The 21,364-nt window shown below is 36.7% G+C and overlaps 1 long non-coding RNA gene across 1 annotated transcript in view; it reads left to right on the plus strand.

The window, feature by feature from the left end:
• Positions 1-21,364, plus strand: part of LOC103908882 (uncharacterized) — a 31,506-nt gene that overhangs the window by 2,495 nt on the left and 7,647 nt on the right. Inside the window, exons 2-3 of the long non-coding RNA XR_012391179.1 lie at positions 1,361-1,516; positions 14,803-14,920. This is a non-coding gene — a long non-coding RNA (uncharacterized lncRNA). The remainder of the gene's footprint in view (positions 1-1,360; positions 1,517-14,802; positions 14,921-21,364) is intronic.

Raw genomic sequence — 21,364 nt, forward strand, 5'->3', positions numbered from 1 at the left:
CTCTATCTGTCTGTCTATTGATCTATCCATCAATCGTTCTTTACATCCATCAACCTCTCTGTCCATCTATTTATTTTTCTTTCCCTCCATCGATCCATCCATCTATAATTAAACCATTATATCCATCTCTTTGTCCGTCCAGTTAATTCGTTTGTTCATTCGTCCGTACGTCTGTCCGTCCATCCATCTATCCATCCATCCATCCATCCATCCATCCATCCATCCATCCATCCATCCATCCATCTATCCATCCATCTATCTGTTCCTTCCATCCGTCCGTCCATCTATCCATGCATTTCTCATTAAATCACTCTATCAATCTATGTCTGTCTATTGATCTATCCATCAATCATTCTTTACATCTATCTATCTATCTATCTATCTATCTATCTATCTATCTATCTATCTATCTATCTATCTATCTATCTATCTATCTATCTATCTGTCTGTCTGTCTGTCTGTCTGTCTGTCTGTCTGTCTGTCTGTCTGTCTGTCTGTCTGTCTGTCTGTCTGTCTGTCTGTCTGTCTGCCTGCCTGCCTGCCTGCCTGCCTGTCCGTCCGTCCGTCCATCCATCTATCTATCCGTCTATCTATCTATCTGTCTATCTATCCATCTATCTATCTATCTGTCTATCTATCCGTCTATCTATCTATCTATCTATCTATCTATCTATCTATCTATCTATCTATCTATCTATCTATCTATCTATCTATCTATCTATCTATCTATCTGTCTGTCTGTCTGTCTGTCTGTCTGTCTGTCTGTCTGTCTGTCTGTCTGTCTGTCTGTCTGTCTGTCTGTCTGTCTATCTATCTATCTATCTATCTATCTATCTGTCTGTCTGTCTATCTGTCTATCCGTTTATCCGTCTATCTATCATCTATCTATCTATCTATCTATCTATCTATCTATCTATCTATCTATCTATCTATCTATCTATCTATCTATCTATCTATCTATCTATCTATCATCTATCTATCTATCTATCTATCTATCTATCTATCTATCTATCTATCTATCTATCAGATCAGAAGCCGCAAATCCTGGGTCTTGATCCAACACCAAACACTTAAAAACTCGTTAGACCCACCTTACAAAGTCTACCGTCTGCATGCAAATCAGCGTGTGTCTCGGGAGCTGATGATTGCATCATTTCTAGTGTTTGCCTTACAAATGCAATCTGTGCTATTTTAACGGCTAATTGCTGGAAACACACACACACAATGGCGTAATCACTCCTGCATTTCTGCGCATCCCCAAATGTCAAGCGTCTTGTTACGTGTGGCTGGTAAACAGTTTTCTCTCTTCATTAGGGTTGGATAATTGTAAACGTCATTATGATATTCTTCTTTATTCCAGCTTGGGGCGGCTGTTTGGGGGCAAGAAGCTCAACACAATTAAAAATGTAATGCACAAATGTCCCGCCGCGCAAAAACCACCCACTTGGCAACATATGAGGGCAGCAGCTGGTCAGACTGATGTCGTGCTGGTTAATTACTGCGCCGATTAATACAGGTACATGAAAATGACATGAAGACAATTTGCAGTTTAACAGCAGTGGTCATGGCTGACGGGCAATGCATGAAGGGAAATCAGTGATGAACAAACAATAAAATCAGTTTATTTTTGATGCAGTTATGAACTGAATGCTTCAAACTTTTATACAGAGCATGCAAGGGATGCAGATGTGACCTTAAGTTAATGATAAATATTTATAATATGTATTAATTTGTGCACAAAATGTGTTTTATTAACATTTACCTCAATCTTAACCCTCAAGGTAAGGTAAAATATTAATGATACCAAGTATTATTCATATTATGTGATAAATTACCCACTAATTGTATTTTATTAATGCCTAGCTCTAATCCAACCCTAAACTAGCCCTCACAGTAGTGTAAAATCAGCAAATATACCAAGTATTATTTATGTTATTTATTAAATTACCTAATAATTGAATTTTATTAACGTCTACCCCCACCCCAACCCTCACAGTAATGTAAAATAGTAATTATACAGAATATTATTCATATTATTTATACAATTAAATTAATAAATATATAATTATTATAAATATAAACATATATATAAAAATATATATGTATTTTTATTTTTTATTTAGTTTTATTCTTCCATTTTGTTTTCAATTTAGTTTCTTTTTTTAAATTTATTGTTTTGTTTTTTAATTAGTTTCGTTGTTTTATTTATTTTTTTAAATTAAGTTTTATTATTTTACCTATATTTTTATTTAATTTTTCATTTATTTTCATTGTTTATTTTATTATTGTTTTAACTTAAGTTTCATTATTTTATTTTATTATTTTGTTTTTAATTTAGTTTCGTTGTTTTATTTATTTTTTTAAATTAAGTTTTATTATTTTACCTATATTTTTATTTAATTTTTCATTTATTTTCATTATTTATTTTATTTTATTATTTTGTTTTTAATATAGTTTCATTATTTTATTTTTATTTTTGTTTCATTATTTTGTTAATTTATTTTTTTATTTAGTTTCATTATTTATTTTATCTTATTATTTTGTTTTTAGGTTAGTTTCATTATTTTATTTTATTTCATTTTTTACTTTGTTTCATTATTTTACTTTTATTTATTTTTTATTTAGCTTCATTATTTATTTACTTTTATTTATTTATTTATTATATTTCCTATTTATTATGTTTCCTCGTTTTATTTATTTTTTATTTTATTTTTTTTTATTTAACTTAATTTGATTTTGATTCTATTTAATTTAATTGTTTTATTTTATTTTTATGTTTAATTTAGTTACATTTTTTATTCAGTTTCATTTTCATTTTATCTATTTTATTTTAATTTAGTTTCATTATTCATTTTATTTTATTTTTGTTTAGTTTCATTTTTTACTTTTTTTTTATTTTAGTTTCACTTTTTGTTTTGTTTTACTTTACTTTTATTTTATTTTTTAATTCGTTTCTTTTTCTTTTTTTATTAAATTTTTTCGTTGATTTTTAAAATTCATTAAATTTTATTTTAATTTAGTTTCATTCTTTAATTTAATTTTAATTTTAAGTTTTTTTATTTAGTTTTGTTATGTATTTATTTGTTTTATTTTTAATTTAGTTTCATTTTTTATTTCATTTAAATTTTAAATTTATTTTCAAATTTTATTTTATATAATTTTAAATGTATTGTCGTTTTTTTATTGTCTCTTTTTTATTTTATTTTATTTAGTAAAAATACATATTTTATTTTAAATTTATTTTAATTTTTATTTATTTATTTTAATTATTATTTCAGTTTTTAATAAAAAAAATGTTTGTTAAGTTGCATTGTTTTATTTTATTTTATTATTTTAACACTCCCCAGACCTCACTATTTTTCCAACCCAAGCTGTGTCCATGTTAGAGATAACAGTACTGTATGGTTAAATGTGTCTGAATGTCTGTCTGTAGTAAAAGGAGTGATAGAGTCCAGTAGAGTACACGGCCTGGTTTCTGTCCACATCTGTTCTCCTCAATTGGAACTCCTCAGAGAAGCTCCTGAAAGGTCTCCTCAGTCATTTCTGCCTATTACGTTAATCCTGTTAATTGAATCATTTGATATGTAATGACACTCTTTAATGGAGGTCAGTGTGAGCCTGAGGATTCGTCTCAGCGGACGTTATTCACAACGGCTGAGTCTGCAAAATCCTCCTGCTCATGTGTGAGAGAGATCTGAAGCTCTTCTGTGTGTGTGTGTGTGTGTGTGTGTGTGTGTGTGTGTGTGTGTGTGTGTGTGTGTGAGTGCTGTATGTTTTTTGTGTGTTTGTGTTCATGCGTGCATGCGTCTGTGTGTGCGTGTGTGTGTTTGTTTGTGTGTGGCTTTGTGTATGTTTGTGCGTGTGCTGATCTGTGCATGTTTTTTGTTTGTGGGTTTGTGCGTGTTTTTGTAAGTATTTGCAAGTGTGTCCATGCGCATCTGCAAGTGTTTGTGTGTGTTTGTGTGCGTATATCCAAGTGTGTGTGCGTGCAGTTGTGTGTGTGTGCATGTGAGTGTTATATAAGCAGAACACCTGCAGAGCTCTGGGTCTGTTTTCTCCAAACATTTGATCTCCTGACTGAAGTTCTGTTAAATTGCAGGAAAGAGTTCCTCTTTAAACCTCCTCACAACACCACTGACACACAGAGAGAAGACTTCAGCTGAGAGTGAGGGCGGGGCTGACCTCAATGCTACTAGTGATGTCATCATGCTTATTAAATATGCACATTGTGATTGGCTAAAGGTGGAGGAGTCTCTCAGTCAGAGATTTAATCAGATATTGTAGAGCCCAATATTTTGCATTCATTCATTCATTCATTCATTCATTCATTCATTCATTCATTCATTTTCCTTCAGCCTAGCCCCTTATTTATCAGGGGTTATCACGGCAGAATGAACTGCCAACTATTCCATTTTATGATTTACACAGCGGATGCTTTTCCATTTGCAACCCAGTAGTGGGAAACTCCCAAACACACTCATTTACGCACACACTCATGCTCTACGACCAATTTAGTTAATCAATTCCGCAATAGCGCATGTGTTTAGACTGCGGGGGAAACCAGAGCGGGGAGAACATGCAAACTCCACACAGAAATGCCAACTGACCCAGCCGAAACTCGAACCAGTGACCTTCTTGCTGTAAGGCCACAAAAGTTAAAACTAAAAGTTAAAAATGTAGTATTCCACATTGAAATAAAGATTTTAAGTGACGCTAATTAAACTAGTATACGTTCAGCTAATTGTCAGTCTTTTACATGCATGATTTCTTTACAGTGTTGTGTTAAATATGTGCAAAAATTTTATTTCGGTATAACATTTTTTTCCAGGATGAGAAAAAAAATCTTACAATAGATTGTAAGTATATATTATTTAAAATATAAATCCTAAACATATCAATCATTTTAATATATAAATTTATATGATTGCTTATTGATTATTATCATTACATTTTCACATATTTCTTTGCATATATGTTTCGTTTAAAAATGTATTTAAATATTTTTTATGAAGATTGTTTAAGATTATTTAAAGGTCCATAACCCCCCGTGACAAACCAGATATTGGATGCAGGAACTGATGGAAGAGTGTGGTTTTATTGGTGTGTTTGATACCGCATGGCAAATAGGAGAAAAAAAACCCTCTGCATTTCTCAGCCACTGAATTCCCTCTGTAGATATAGCGTCAGAAAGCCGTGTGTGTTTAGAATATCCTGTCTCCAAATTCTTGTTCTTTTACTTGTTTTGACAACACCAGTGATGTAGCGGACCACGCATCAAAACAACAACCCCCCCATAACCCCACCCACCCCCCACCCCCACTGCTATCCGCTTGTTAAGTGTGACGTCACGCGAAGCGGCTTCCGGGTCCAAGTGCTCTATTCAACTGAATGGGGAGACTCATGAAATGGTAATAATAAACGTTTACAAAGCGATTTAAGGCTTTCGAAAATCACGATGGCAGCATATATGTCCATGCCTAATATCCGATGGCCAGAAAGTGATTCGTTTTTTATTAATTGTTAATTTTTGTATTTGTTATGCAGCAAGCCCAGAGATTGTTGTGAACACTATGATTCTATATAAAATTTACTTTAATGTGTGATAGGAATAAAACGTGATCATAAACGAATGATTTCTCCACTCAAATGAGTGGCGGCTTGGACCCGGAAACAGTATTACATACGTCACAAACACGTCACCACTTAACAAGCGGATAACACTTGCACTATAGATCAACTGGATAAACTAAATTGGCCATAGTGTGTGTGTGTGTGGGTGTGTATGGGTGTTTCCCAGTACTGGATTGCCGCTGGAAGGGTATCCGATGTGTAAAACATATGCTAGAATAGTTGGTGGTTCGGTCCACTGTGGCGATCCCTAATAACTAAGGCACTAAGCCGAAGGAAAATGAATGAATGAATGATTCCTAATAAAGGCCAACCAGCATGAATTATTTCACAAAGTGAAAGGTGTGGCGAGGCGGGATGGGGGTGTGTGTGAGGAGGAGGATCGGTAAAATGAGGTGCCGTATCAGATTTCAGAAGATCTGGCACCTAATTTTACTGATCCCCCTCCTCACCCACACCCCTGCCTCACCCAGCCCCACGACTCCCCAACCCTCTTCTCTTTCGTCTGCAACACACCATATCTTCCTACACCAAACACCCCAACACGCCCCCCCCCCCCCCAATCCCCCCCCCCCCCACACCACCACCACCCACCACCTAGCTCTTCACTATCATCCGCTAACCGCCTCACAAAAGCCCCATTACCCCCTCACCCCCCTGCCCACCCCTCTTTAACTGTCGTCAGCTCTCCACCTCTCCCCCGGTAACATGCCGGATCCGTTATCCCGATCAGTTCCAGGACCTCGCAATTTACAAATTAAGCACTGGCAACCAGCGGTGCAAATGTTTTAGACAACAACAACAACAACAAAGCATATATTTTCTAACAAATGAAGCAGGCAAATATATTTAAATGCTTATAAATGTGTTATTTAAAATGATTATTAACAATATTCCAAAAAGGTTGAATTTGTAGAAAATACATTTAAAAAGCATCTCTGGCCGTTGTTTTTGATTAAACAAAAACACAATATATTGGCGGTGATTAACTCTGAGTAAAACGCTGATCTCTGCTGTGAAAAAAAAAGAGTCGTATGGGTTTATTCAGAACTGACAGAAAGTTCATTATCAGCAGTCAAACGTGCGCATCAAGCCTGTGAATTGATTCATCATTTCCGCATATGAATATAAATTACATTTTTGCTGGAGCTGAAGCACCTGACAGTTCAGATTTACTAAACCACATCAAATTAGCTCCATTATCCAGCGCGAGGACAGCTTTAAAGCAAAACTGCGGCATTGCCACTGTAATTATTCAGTCAGAACACACTGAAATGAAGGCTGCAGAAAACATTTTATGAGTGAAATTAAAAACTTTTACATTTAGATGCAATTAACACTGAATTACTTATATGTATTTAGAATATTCATTCACTATACACTCGATATTAATTCAGTCACTGTTGCATTATTTCATGTAATCCTGTAAAGCCTGCTGTTGCAGAATTACAACACTTTAACTATTCTAATAAAATGCCAACATTTATTTTTCTCAAAACCACTTTTACATGATTGATGCAGTGTGTGTCCTCACGAGGCCATTGGATAGAAAAAGTGTTTATAGGTGGGGTCATCCTACCATCAACTTACTCTACCTGCAGTCTTCTCATTGAGCTGATCTATCTATCTATCTGTCTGTCTGTCTGTCTGTCTGTCTGTCCGTCCGTCCGTCCGTCCGTCCGTCCGTCCGTCCGTCCGTCCGTCCGTCCGTCCGTCCGTCCGTCCGTCCATCCATCCATCCATCTATCATCTATCATCTATCTATCTATCTATCTATCCATCCATCCACCTTCCTTCCTTTCGCTCTTTTGCATTTCCTATGTTCATTCATTCATTCATTCATTCATTCATTCATTCATTCATTTATTCATTCATTCATTCATTCATTTTCTCATTATTGCTTTTCTTTCTTTCTTTCTTTCTTTCTTTCTTTCTTTCTTTCCTTCCTTCCTTCCTTCCTTCCTTCATTTCTTTTTCTTTCTTTCGTTCATTCATTCTTTCATTTTTCTTTCTTCTATTGTCTGTTCTTTCTTCTATTGTCTGTTCTTTCTTTCTTTCTTTCTTTCTTTCTTTCCTTCTGTCTTTCCTTTTTTTCTTTCTTTCTTTCTTTCCTCTATTCTCTGTTTATTTAGTTTTTTCTTTCATTCACTCTCTTATGAGTGTATTCTTCATTCAGTTTATTTCCTTTATTTAAATGACTCATTATTTATTTGAATGATGTTAATTATTTCAAAGCAAATATTGCAGTAGTGTGTCAAGCACTTTTTTAAAAATCAGATTTACCCTTATTTCCCCTCTTATAAAATATTAATTTCTTGTCATTCAGTGCAAAGTCAGATCCAGTGTTGTCATGCTCCGCCTCTGAAAGAGTAAATCTGAATGTGTTTTGTGCATTATTATGAACACCGTCACTCACAAACAAATAAAAAAAAAAAAAAACAGGTTTCCCATGAGCCTCTTTCCCGATTAGTATTGACTCCTGCCGAATTCTGCATTTAACCCGAAGCCGTCTTTCTCTTTCTCACCTGTCCTGTCAATTACTCTTTGATTAGCACAACCTGCGTGGCCTGATTAGCTGGTGGCGGCGTTTTATGCATATTAAACAGCTGTGATGAATAATTCATGAGGGTGTTAATGACAGCTGAGTGATGTGGAGGTGCAGGAGGGCAAATGATCGGCCGTGTTTTTCAATCTGACTCTTCTGAGAAAACATCTCTCACAAAACTTCGAGGTGACTTTATGATGTTCACATTGAAAATATTAAAAAGAAACTTAATGTTCAAAACGGATGTATTGTGTTCAGCATTGAAGACAAAGGGCTCTATTTTAATGATCTAAGCGCAAAGTCTAAAGTGCATAGTGCAAAAGCATTAAGAGCATGTCCGAATCCACTTTTGTTATTTTAAGGATGAATAAATATGCTCTGCGTCCCGCCGCATGGTCTAACAGGGTTGAGCTTATTGTCTTGATGAGTTTTGGGTGTGTTTTAAGCATAACTTGCTTTTAACCAATCAGAGTCTTATCTCTCATTCCCTTTAAGAATCAGTTGCATTGCGCTATGGCGCGTTTAATATTTACATGGCAGGCTTTGTGTGTAAAAAGTGAACACTTCACTAGCAAGAAAACAGTCAAACAGAGCATCTGCAGCGCGAGGATAAAGAACGAGCCTCCTCCATTCAGCCTCTTCACTTTACTCCTTTACTCCTTTACTTTGGTGGAGTGAGGAAACGGTGGAAACTCACTCCACTGAACACAACTATTAGCCCACATATTTAATTTCCTTTGTTAAGCTCAGAGATTTGTGTCTAAACTATTTGTAAATTCAGTTCTAATCTCCAGCAGAGAAATAAATGAACAATAATAATGAAGTGTGGTCTGAGTTATATCCAAACACACGTCCTGTTCTGATGTCTGCTGATGCAGACGTCTCCAAAACCCCACAGCCGGACAAATCTACACTTGTGTTTATTAAAGCAAATATAAATCTGCATATAATCAATAATACTGATCATAATAATCACATTATACTGATGCAGATCATCATGAATAAACTGAAAAGGCCCCCTGAGGTGAAGAAGGCATGGAGGCAGTGCTATTTATATTGATGTAGAAAATGATTTCTGTTTCATTTTATCCTTTAGATATTTTCATATGTAAACATATTTTTGTGTTGCTGTACATCCTGTGTGCATTCAGCAATGTGTAAGTGTTTGGACCTGCATGTTCCTCAAAATAGCAACGTGCTAACAATGCGCCTTAACACACCTCCTTTATAGACCAGCACACCCATGAGTCCACAAAGTGGCACAAATAGATTTTCTATTTAAGCAACAGGGTGCAAAACGCAAAAAATGAGGGTTGCGCTGGTCTAAAATTAGCAACAAATCGCGCTAAACATGTCTTGCACCTTATTGCGCCGTATGTAAGTGATAGATTTTATTTTGTCACATTTTAAGTTGAATTTAAGTTTTGTAATTTTTTTTTTCTTGGGCATACTGCATTCAGAATTTTTTTTTTCATTAGTTAAAAATTAAGCATTTCATAAAATTATATGAAGTTACATTTTATATATATATATATATATATATATATATATATATATATATATATATATATATATATATATATTTTTTTTTTTTTATTTATATATTTTTTTATATTTTTTATATATATTTTTTATATATATATATATGGCTGGGTCAGTTGGTGTTTCTGTGTGGAGTTTGCATGTTCTCCCCGTGTTGGCGTGGGTGTCCTCGGGGTGCTTTGGTTTCCCCCACAGTCCAAACACATGCGCTATAGGGAAATTGATTAAATAAATTGGTCGTAGAATGAGTGTGTGTGAATGAGTGTGTATGGGTGTTTTCCAGTACTGGATGCAGCTGGAAGGTCATCCGCTGCGTAAAACATATGCTGAAATAGTTGGTGGTTCATTCCACTGTGCCGATCCTTGATAAATAAGGAACTAAGCTAAAGTAAACTGAATGATTCTGTTGTTAAATTTACTCAGATATGTTGAAACCACAGACATTCACACACACTCACTCGAGTCCACACGGACAGACATTGGGACTGCAGCCCGAGCCGGACCTCTACTAATTGAATTCTCCACTAATTAAAATGATAATCAGATGCATTAATGATAATGATCTGACCCCTGCGGCTCTGCTTCTGCCTGCTCAGCAGATGCTTTTCTCTCCCTTTAGACCCGATGAGCAAATAGTTCAGTTTTCAGGAGTCCAAATCCGCAGCTAATAGAAACATCACATTAATATATTCACATCGGACTGATGGAAACACATGCTTTCACACAAATCACAGTCTGCAGATAGTGTCATGCAGAGCGGATTAAGTGTAATCAAAATTATGCAATCAGATTCTAACAATTAAATATTAGAGTACTAGATTTTTAAAATACTCGTAATTAGACTACAGTAACGACTTGATATACATCGAATGCAAATCAGCTTGACACCCCATCACATTCAGACACGCCATCTAGTGTCTGAATATTGCGCAGGTTAGTGTATACTCCATCAGCTGTTTTAATTTCTGTCGGTTTTGTGTTCTTGACTGTTTAGCGCCATCTAGTGTCTGAATAATGTGCAGGTTAGTGTATACTCCATCAGCTGTTTTAATTTCTGTCAGTTTTGTGTTCTTGACTGTTTAGCGCCATCTAGTGTCTGAATAATGTGCAGGTTAGTGTATACTCCATCAGCTGTTTTAGTGTCTGTCAGCTTTGTGTTTTTGACAGTCTCCATCTAGTGTCTGAATAATGCTCAGGTTAGTGTATACTCCATCAGCTGTTTTAGTTTCTGTTGTGTTTTTGACTGTTTGACTGCATCTAGTGTCTGAATAATGCGCAGGTTAGTGTATACTCCATCAGCTGTTTTAGTTTCTGTTGTGTTTTTGACTGTTTGTCTCCATCTAGTGTCTGAATAATGCGCAGGTTAGTGTATACTCCATCAGCTGTTTTAGTTTCTGCTGTGTTTTTGACTGTTTGACTGCATCTAGTGTCTGAATAATGCGCAGGTTAGTGTATACTCCATCAGCTGTTTTAGTTTCTTTTGTGTTTTTGACTGTTTGTCTCCATCTAGTGTCTGAATAATGCGCAGGTTAGTGTATACTCCATCAGCTGTTTTAGTTTCTGTTGTGTTTTTGACTGTTTGGCTCCATCTAGTGTCTGAATAATGTCCAGGTTAGTGTATACTTCATCAGCTTTTTTTAGTTTCTGGCAGCTTAGTGTTTTGACTGTCTCCATCTAGTGTCTGAACAATTTGCAGGTTATTTTATACTCCATCAGCAGTTTTAGTTTCTGTCAGCTTTGCATTTAATTAAAGATTTTAAAAAATATTAGGACTCAGAACAGCATTTTTTGTCAAGTATTTTTGTAATAAGTTGGATAAAGTGCATCCAGGTGGTTATTGCAGAATAAAACCATTCAGTCACTTCAGGCTTTATTCTGCAATAACAACCTCTTTGATGTACTTGATCCCTTCACTATACTATACTATACTATACTATACTATACTATACTATAATATGCTATGTTATACTATACCATAGAAAAGTATAATAAATTGTATAATTTCAAGGACTATGAAAATATGTAATGCGCCCCACTTGTAAAGTGCTGAAAAAGTTTGAAAATGCATCTGGAAAGTGCTTGGAAAAAGTGTTTATATTGAACTTTGGAAAAGCTGTAAGAACCCTGTGTACCTTTTTGCATGACAGAAACCCACATTTTCAGCTTCAACCAGGCTGTTTCACATCCACACACACTCTGAATCATGAGAGCCAATATATAGCAAATCTAATTTAACATATATTACCACATTTAGACGGAGAATAATAATCTCTTTAAGGGGAATCACGACTGGAGGAGGACTGAAGTGATTGGCCATTGTACTGCAAACAACCTTTGAGGAGAGTGTTTTTAAAACAGTGATATTTCTGAGTCTCGGTGTGCGTTCGGCTTTGATTTGCTTCATCGTTCATGCTTCGGCAACACACTGAGAGTTTAATATAAATGCCTTTCCTTTCTAAATCTACCTTTACTAGTAAAGCCTTGCAAGCGTGCACTGACACAATTTCATATAAGCCTCGGGAATGGAAAACACACAAACATCGGTAGATAAACTGAAGCCGGACAAACATGTTTGTGATTGAAGTTCTTAAATAGGACTTGAGTAAATCCGTGCTGTGGCTGGACTGCAGATTTTGGTCAGTGTTTCCTGGAGCTTCGTTCCGCTGCATTTCCATCCACTCATGCATGTCTCATCCTGCCAGGTATGATAATTAAAGCCATGTTTTTTTTAATTGCTTTGACCAGCAGACCAGAGCGTGAGCACGCAGATGCAGAAACCACTGGGTCGTGGTGCACACTGTCAATCACTATATGCAAAAACCACCTGCATGCACATCGAAATGTTGCATTCGTAAACTAAATAAACAGTGCAAGTGTGGGAGAAAATTTTGTTGGGGCTGGAGTATATATAATAAGTATATATATATATATATATATATATATATATATATATATATATATATATATATATATATATATATATATATATATATATACTATTGTTTAGAATGTTTTATTTGCAAAATATTAAGATATTTTTATTACCGTCTGCCAAAATATCACAATGTTATCCTACTCTATTATATGTGACCAGGGTTGCAAGGTTTTCACAACAAAATTAACCCAATGGCCAATTAAAAATACCCTTAAACTAGCCCAATGGGCATTCACCATTGGTTAATAGATGTTAAACATGACATGTACGGGCTGTCAGACACATATCAAAAGTAGTCCAAATCTGCTGGAAATTTGTGAACTTTGCAACACTATGTGTGACGTCAAGTACAGTTTCACAAATTAACTTCGAGAGGAGCGCTTGATATGATTGATCGCAGCTGGTCTCTCATCTGTAAACATTATCAAGCCAATCAGATTAATCCAAGCTCACTATAAGTAGCCCGGCTAATACTACTCCATAGTCTTCGTTTTCTGAAGAAACCCCCTTGATCCACTCTATCTCCCCCTTTCCTCCTTTACCAGGGGGAGCTCTCGAGAACTACCTGATCTCGTACTCCCATACATTCTCATCGACCAGGCGGTAGCCCTGGGCTCAATTATCTCCGAGCTCAGAGTTCTCTCCTTGGACAGCATTCTAAATCTGCCAACAGTGCAATGTCTAAGTGTCAACTCTTGAAATAAGGGAAAGCACAAAAGTAGTCAGATTGTTTTAAGTTTATTTTAAAATATTTAATTTAAGCAATTTATTTATTATTTGTTTGAAAAATCCACACACTATAGTTGTCTTCATAGCAACTATAGAATCACTACAACTTATGAATTACGGTAGTTGTTGTGTTACCATAGCAACTACAGAATCACCACAACAGATCAATTACAATAGTTGTTGTGTTGCCATATCAACTATAGAATCCCTACAAAAAATCAATTACAATAGTTGTTGTGTTGCCATAGCAACTGTAAAATCACCATAGCAGAACGATACTGGTGTCATTATGTTACCATAGCAACTACAGAATCACCACAGCAGATCAATTACTGTTGTTTTTGTGTTACCATATCAACTATAGAATCCCTACAACAGATCAATTACAACAGTTGTTGTATTGCCATAGCAACTTTAAAATCACCATAGCAGATCGATACTGTTGTCGTTATGTTACCATAGCAACTATAGAATTACAACAACAGATCAATCATTGTCGTTGTTGTGTTACCATAGCAACTATAAAATTATCACAACAGATCAATTACAATAGCTGTTGTGTTGGCATAGCAACTATAGAATCATCACAACAGATCAATCATTGTAGCTGTTGTGTTACCATAGCAACTATAGACTTATCACAACAGATCAAGTGTCGTTGTTGTTGTTGTTGTTGTATTACTATAGCAACTATAGAATTACCACAACAGATCAAAAACAACAGTTGTTGTGTTACCATAGCAACTGTAGAATCACCACAGCAGATCGATTACTGTTGTCATTGTTACCATAGCGACTGTAAAATCACCACAGCAGATCAATTCCCATTGTTGTTGTTGTTGTTGTATTACCATAGCAACTATAGAATCATAACAGATCAATTACTGTTGTTGTTGTTGTGTCACCATAGCAACTATAGAATCGCCACAACAGATCAATCCTTGTAGCTGTTCTGTTAGGATAGCAAATATAGGATCACCAAAACAGATCAATTACTATAGTTGTTGTGTTACCATAGCAGCTGAAGAATCACCACAGCAGATCGATTACTGTTGTCGTTATGTTACCATAGCAATTATAGAATCACCACAACAGATCAATTATTGTAGTTGTCATATTACCATAGCTACTGTAGAATCACCACAGCAAATCAATTACTGTTGTTGTTATTGTTGTTGTGTTACCATAGCAACTATAGAATCACCACAACAGGTCAATTCAAGTGTTTTACTGTAGTATAATTATAAAAGTGCTATAGTATTTACTATAAAGGACTATAGTATTATTCCATGTGGGATGTGTAAGCTGATGGAGCCTGCATTACTCAGCAGTGTGTTTATTATGGTTTGTCATGCGTGACAGTGTTTCTCCGCTGTTCTCCAGAGAGTCATCGCTCGTCCTGCTCTTCTCTCTTCACCTACAGTCAAATGATCCATCGATGGATCTGCTGGTGTGTCTGCGGCTCCTGCTGCGGGTCCAGTCCCTGCGGATCTGACTCAACATCACTCATTCCTCTGTCAGCAGATCGATGAGACACGTCGGTATGTCACCTGATGGACAACAGCTTCACACAACACCGTCGTTCAGTTATCTTCAGAGTTTACTCATTTTGGATTGTGCATTGTCAGAATGCAACAAAATAGCAAGTTTGTAAAATTCTGGGGCTGTACAGTATGTGGCGTTTACTTACTCTCACTCATTTTCCTTTGCCTAAATATCTGCTTTATCAGGGGTCGCCACCGCAGAATGAACCATCAATTACTCTGGCATATGTTTTTACACAGCAGATGCCCTTCCAGCCACTAACCAGAGTAAAAACCTCAGTGCTGGGAAACACACACACACCCTCTTATTCACACACCACAGCCAATTAGCTTTGAACTGTGGGGGAAAACATTTGAATTAACCATGCAACTATTGTCGCATACAAATATGTTTTTAAAAGTTTTTAAATGTAAACTTTTTACATTTATACAAACTTTCAGTATCCAAAATAATTTATTTAATAGCATTATTCCTTATGTTACAGTCACCATGAAGCAGAAGTTAAGATTATCCTTTTTCCTCTATCATGATGTACATCCTCTTGAAATGGTCCTGAAATTAGACGACAATATAGGGCAGTGCATGATTTCATCCTTTGGGAAGATGGGCATTGTAACAAAAACAAAAGAAAGAAGATTGCCCAGGCACAAGACATGACCTGATAGCTCCTCCCTAAATTACTGATAGTCCCGCCCAAATGACAGATAGCCCCTCTCTAAATGACCGATAGCCTCTCCTTAAATGACTGACAGTTTCACCCTAAAGATCTCATAGCTCCGCCCTAATTTAATGATAGTTCCGCTTTAAATGACAGATAGTCCCTCCCTAAATGACTGATAGCCCTTCCCTAAATGACTGATAGCCCCACCCTAAATTACTGATAGCCCCTCCCTAAATTACGGTAAGCCCCGCCCTAAATTACTGATAGCTCCTCCCTAAAAGACTTCACCCTAAATTACCTATTGCCTGCCCCTAGATTGCTGATAGCTCCACCCTAAATGACTGATAGCCCTTCCCTAAATGACTTCACCCTAAATGACTGATAGCTCCACCCTAAATGCCTGATAGCCCCGCCCTAAATGGCTTATAGCTCCGCCCCTAATGACTGATAGCTCCACCCTAAATTACTAATAGCCGTTCCATAAATGACTTCACCCTAAATGACTGAATGTCCCGCCCTAAATGACTGATAGCCCGTCCCCCAATGACTCCACCCTAAATGACCTATTCCCTGGCCGTAGATTGCTGATAGCTCGACCCTAAATGACTGATAGCCTCTCCCTAAAAGACTCCACCCTAAATTACCTATGCCCAGCCCTAGATTGCTGATAGCTCCACCCTAAATGACTGATAGCCCTTCCCTAAATGACTTCACCCTAAATGACTGATAGCTCCACCCTAAATTACTAATAGCTCCACCCTAAATGCCTGATAGCCCCGCCCTAAATGGCTTATAGCTCCGCCCCTAATGACTGATAGCTCCACCCTAAATTACTAATAGCCGTTCCATAAATGACTTCACCCTAAATGACTGAAAGTCCCGCCCTAAATGACTGATAGCCCGTCCCCCAATGACTCCACCCTAAATGACCTATTCCCTGGCCGTAGATTGCTGATAGCTCGACCCTAAATGACTGATAGCCTCTCCCTAAAAGACTCCACCCTAAATTACCTATGCCCAGCCCTAGATTGCTGATAGCTCCACCCTAAATGACTGATAGCCCTTCCCTAAATGACTTCGCCCTAAATGACTAATAGCTCCAACCTAAATTACTGATAGCCCCTCCGTAAATAACTGATAATCCCACCCCAAATGACTTTTAGCCCCACCCTAAATGACTTCACGCTACATGACTGATGGCTCCGCCCTAAATTACTGATAGCCCCACCCTAAATGTATGATAGCCACGCCCCAAATGACTGATAGCTCCACCCTAAATGACTTATATCCCTTCCCTATATTACTGATAGCTCCACCCTAATTGCCTGATAGCCCCTCCCTAAATGACGGATAGCTCCCACCTAAATGACTGACAGCCCCACCCTAAATGACTGAAAGCCCCTCCCTAAAAGCCTACACCCTAAATGACCCATGCCTGGCCTTAGATTGCTGATAGCTCCACCCTAAATGACTGATAGCCCTTCCCCAAATGATTTTCAGCCCCACCCTAAATGACTGATAGCCTCTCCCTAAATGACTGATAGCCCCTCCCTAAATGACTGATGGCCCCTCCCTAAAAAAACTCCTCCCTAAATGACCTATGCCCGGCCCTAGATTGCTGATAGCTCCACCTTAAATGACTGATAGCCTTTCTCTAAATTACTGATAGCTCTGCCCTTAATTATTAATAGCTCCACCCTAAATGCCTGATAACCCCGCCCTAAATGACTGATAGCTCCACCCTAAATGCCTGATAGCCCCACCCTAAATGACTGATAGTTCCACCCTAAATGACTAATAGCCCTTGCCTAAATGACTTCAGCCTAAATGACTGGTAGCTCCGCCCTAAATGACTAATAGCTCTGCCCAAAATGACAGATAGCTCCACCCTAAATGCCTCATCGCCCCGCCCAAAATGACTGATAGTATAGTTTATATAAGCGCCACAATACAAATATGAAGAGTAAATGTTGATGTCATTCCAACTTTAAGCATCCAATTATAACTCTCATTAGATTCTCATTATCACCACACACTAATATAGTGCAATTAATAAGGACAAAACTCAATAGGAAAACATATTATATTACAATAATAAGAATTTGGGATGAAAATGTGTTTTTAATCGTCATTAAATACCCTCAGAATGCCAGCTAAATGGCTTTATATTCTTAGTCTGAGGTGATTTATTTGGTGCAACAGTCCAGACGTGTTTCTCCGCAACTCATCCGGAAGCACAACACTGCTTCAAAGCAGGAAAAGCTGAGGAAAAGCTCTCAGATGTGAGCTGAGGTTTCTTCAGAAAGTAGTGTTTATGATGAGCTTTCGCAGCACATATTAATGATGCACGTCAATAACAGTTCTCTGTGCTCTGCTCTGATCCTAAAGCACACTTAATATTTCATTTCTTGTGTTTATTTCTCTCAAACAAGCCCGTATTTCTGCTCCATCCTCTACTGAAAGAGCTCTGTTTGTTATTACCGCAGTGTAAATCTCATTACATAACAGCGGTGTGTGATTTCAGCCCTTCGCTGGCTTTGTTTCACTAGTTTAACATCTGTGTTTGTTTGTGTGTGTTTGAGAATGAAGTATAAAGTATAGTGCATCTGAACACAGGTTTGCGGTTTGAGTTGTAATGGAAAGCTTTCATGGCCTGGATCACTAATGCCCGAGGATGTCAACAACTTTTAGGGGCTTTCTGTAAGTTGCAGATGCTTTTCAAAGACGTTATGAATGCAGGGCTCTCTTAGACAGGCGATGTTCTGTTTTGAAACTATTTTTGTCAAGCAGAGCTATAGAGAGTTATAGGCATGAAAGTGTTGTTCAGCCACTGAAATCTTCTGGTGTGAGATTGATGTGACTATTTTCAGTTTCATAAGGGCCTTTTACAGCATCGATAATGTCGATTTTATTTAGTTTAGCAACAAAACATCAGTAAACAGCGCTATTGTGCCTACTTTACTGAGTTTAAAATGGTTTTATATTCATATTGGTTCATTTTTGAATAATGACAACCAGTGACGCGCTCCCTATGGTGTTTACCGCTACTCGGAATATTCGGACAGAAGTAGCATGTTAGTATTATGAGGTGCTGTATAGGATTTAAATCAAACTTTGCTTATCAACACATACATAAAACACGTGTATATACACCTATTAATTACTCGCATATACACCTATACTGAATGTTCAAAACAACATGGATGAAACTTGTATATATACATATAAACTTGACGCATGAATACATCCACATACACACGCGCATACATATAAACTCGATCCTCACATAAACACTCACATTAACACACGCACATACATATAAACTTGCTGCATGCAAACACACCTATACACACTCGCATATACATATAAACTTGATCTATGCATATACACCCATAAACTCTCACATAAGAATATAAACTTGATGTGTGCATAAACACCCAAATGACACTTGTGCAAACATACAAAATAAAATTCACAAACATATATACAGTTGTGTATATACATATATGCAAGTGATTTCATATGTGTGTATGCATGAATTTTCACAGTAAAAGGAAGTTATTTCACTTTAAAAGGAAGTCGTTTAATTTCAACGTAAAAGTCCTTTGAGTGTCATGAACAAGATTATTATGTGTCATGAATCAGGTTATTGCAAACCTTAAGAAACAGAAATAATGCGATTAATAGAGGAGTTACATCTGTTGGAATATGAAAATAGATTATGCTAATTCTAAAAAATAAATAAATAAAAAGGTAATGCAAAGGAATGCTCCTGCAAAATTAAAGGTTTATTATGCAATTAAATTTTTGGAAATGGTATTATGGTTTAATAAATATAAAGTTGCTTAAGTAATCATTTTGAATAAAATATGTTTGTCTAATATTAGTTTTTTATGTTTGTTTTATTATTGGTGTCACTATTCGTCAAGGGTTATGATACACACTTATGTCCAGTAGGGGGCGGGAATGCACTTAAGTGGGTTTTCCTGTCACCAATAAACAGGATAACGCCCCAAAATGCTGGATGTCAGCTGCTGTAAAAATATAAGTAGTACTTATTAAACACAAAAGGAGTGTCCAGATAATATATATGTAGCTTTTCCATGGAGGTTAACTTGACCAACATGATGAGCAGAGACTTTTAATCAGCGTTTTTATTTTTTTTTTTAGTTTGTTTTTTGTATATGCTGAATAATTAACAATCAAAATGATACCAAAATCTTGCAATTTTGACACCCACATTGTAAAAACATATAAAAAGCATAATAATTATAAACATGTAAAAAACAAAACAAGAAGACTATAGGCTACATTAAAGGGCCATGAAACCCCCTCGTTTCAGCAGGGTGTTTTCACACCTCTACTTTGGAAAAAGTCAGAAAAGTGGGCGTGTCCAGCTCTGTTTAGGGGGGAGTGTCGGAGGAACAAAAGAGGCTTGGTGTGGGAGTGTCTATTTGGCCGCGCTGAATTTCAGAGTCAAAACACACAACCACAGCGGACAATGTGACTGTGTTTACATGGACATCTGTAGTCGAATTATTTGCCAAATTATTAAATGGTGGACTTTAACTGCAGTTTGGCTCTTTCATTCAGGGAATTCATTCATGTCCCTCGCGACAAATGAGATATTTGATTCAAGGAGCTGCTCTAAGCGTGTATTTTTCATGCAATGTTTGATACCGCACAGCGAATGAGAGAAAAAAAAACTCAGCATTTCCCGGAAACTTAGATGCACTCGACAGGTAGCGTCAGAAAGCCGCGTGTGTTATTCCGGTCACAAAATCCAACACGAGGTTATAGTTTGGTTGTAACTGTTAGTGCTAACTTGTTTACACTCGTTGCAATAGTTTGTTTGATACGAATAAAATACGAACTGAATAAACAGAGCACTGGTCGCTCACTTACCAAATCTGTAGAGACAGAACAATCACCAGCAACTAGAGCCGCGTCTTTATTAAGAGGAGACTAAAGCGAATCTGGAACAGCTCTCAGGTAAACAATAATCCTCCTTAGACACGTAAGTTATTGTTGTCGAGCGTCGCGTACACTGTTAATCCACACGTGAGTCTGAGCTCTCACAGAGAGAAAATGAAAACGAAACTTAACGGCAGCAAACTATAAAAGCAACACTTCACGCTTGTTTTGCTAACACAACGTGGCGTCTCTGTCATCTACACTCTGACAGTAATGAATATTAATGAAGTTGCACAATAGAGCGCGCTGATTGGTTTGAACCAAGCCTTACTCATGCATTAATGCAGCACACTGTAAGACGTAATAAGAAACACTCTGGCACAGACGTCCAGTCTGCACGCTGGAATACACGCTATTATGTCATGACCGTGACGCAGCTTCAAAAATTTGTTTCAAACCGGAAGTACGAATTTGCTTGAAATAACGCAAAAACAACCAATTTACACTTTTTAGTGAAATATAGGTGTCCTAATAGTGTTTTTAGCAGTGTGGGACACATATACCACTGTCAACAGCTCAAAAAATGTGTTTTGGTGTTTCGTGACCCTTTAACATTTGCAATAGAAAAGAGGAGTTTAGTTTGAGTATACATTTATATTCATAATTCTGGTTGCTTTTTGAACGTCCTTTAAGGGTTCTATCTGTCCATTTATATTTGTGTATGTAATTACCTAATTAAATGAAAAGGTTTTAAATAAAAGTATTTCTTATTTTGAATAGTCTATTTATATAGACTAATATTTTATATAACATATGTTCATAATTTAACATATTTAATCCCTCTATTAATCACATTATTTCTATT

Source organism: Danio rerio, chromosome 15 (genome assembly GCF_049306965.1).
Source record: "Danio rerio strain Tuebingen ecotype United States chromosome 15, GRCz12tu, whole genome shotgun sequence".
Lineage (NCBI taxonomy): Eukaryota > Metazoa > Chordata > Actinopteri > Cypriniformes > Danionidae > Danio > Danio rerio.